Here is a 1,272-nt window from a genome sequence, read left to right as displayed (position 1 = left end):
ATCGCAAAGACCTTGCACTCGCTTCGGTGAGTGTGTGATCCCGTCCGCCGAGATCACTTTGCCACACCACTCCACACGCATCACGAAGAACTCACACTTCTTGGGGTGTAGTTTGAGGCCATAGGTCTTGCAAGTACCGAGGACCTTGGCCAACAGGCCAAACAGTTCGTCCTCGGACGACGCGTATCCGAGCAAGTCACCCAACCAGCCGAGGACCCCATGAAATAGACAGTCCCCGAACATTTGGTTTACCGCCGCCTGGCAGAACGCCACGGCGTCGGTGCATCCCATGAGGACCCTCGTGGGGGTATAAATCCCCATGGGGGTCACGAACGAAAAGATCTCTTGACTGTCGGGGTGTAATGGCAGCTGCCAATACCCCTTCAACTAATCGAGGTTGAAGTACACCGACGTGCCGACTAACATCGACAAAGCCGCGTCGAGGTTGGGCATAGGCCACGGCATCGCCTCTGTGCAAGCGTTCACCGGGCGACTATCGATCGTCATTCGGAAGTCGCCCGTGTCTTTCTTGGGGACAATGCGCGGGGCACATGCCCATCTCGACCGGTTGTTTCAGTAGACGAGACCGGCGCGTTCGAGCTCACCCACATGCCCCTTGAGGTACTCCATGTGGAGAGGCGGGTACCGCCGTAGTCCACATTTCACGGGTGTCGCATCCGGCTTGACTCGAACCTTCAAGGGCTCCACCTTGATAGGCGGATCGCAGCCCATTTCCAATCGGAACACTTCCGTATTTTCCTTGAGCATCCGACGCAGCCGCTCAAGAGACACTGCAGAAAGACCTTCCTTTTCTTCCCGCACCAGCTTCGCGGCGAGAACTTCCAGACGGCTGCCTCGCGCTATGCTTGTGCAGTCACGTCGAACGAACGCGGCAATGTCGTCGCGCAATGGAGACCATCGTCTTCGTCCTCGTCGTCATCCAACTCCGCCTGCATAAGGCGATTCACCCTTGCCATGGTCGTCGTCGGTTCTGGCTCTGGATCTAGAGCGTCCAGGTCCCAGATGGCGGCTTGCTTCCTTGCCGCCACGAGCACCCCGTCGGCGGAGTACCCCAAGGCATTCATTACGGGCCGGCCGACGAGGATCTCGGCCTTGTCTTTCACGTTGTCGTCAACCCACAGGTCCAGTCCTCGAAGGATCAGAGGTGAGTAGGAGGTTTGAAACTCCACGAACCTGAGTTTCATCTTTCGCGTGCATGTTATTGTCGGAGCTCCAACGCCATAGGGTGCTAGCTCTGTCGGACGCACGGCA

The sequence above is a fragment of the Aphanomyces invadans genome, assembly GCF_000520115.1.
Source record: "Aphanomyces invadans strain NJM9701 unplaced genomic scaffold supercont1.19, whole genome shotgun sequence".
In the NCBI taxonomy this organism is placed as follows: domain Eukaryota; phylum Oomycota; class Saprolegniomycetes; order Saprolegniales; family Verrucalvaceae; genus Aphanomyces; species Aphanomyces invadans.
Note: the sequence above shows the minus strand (reverse complement) of the source record.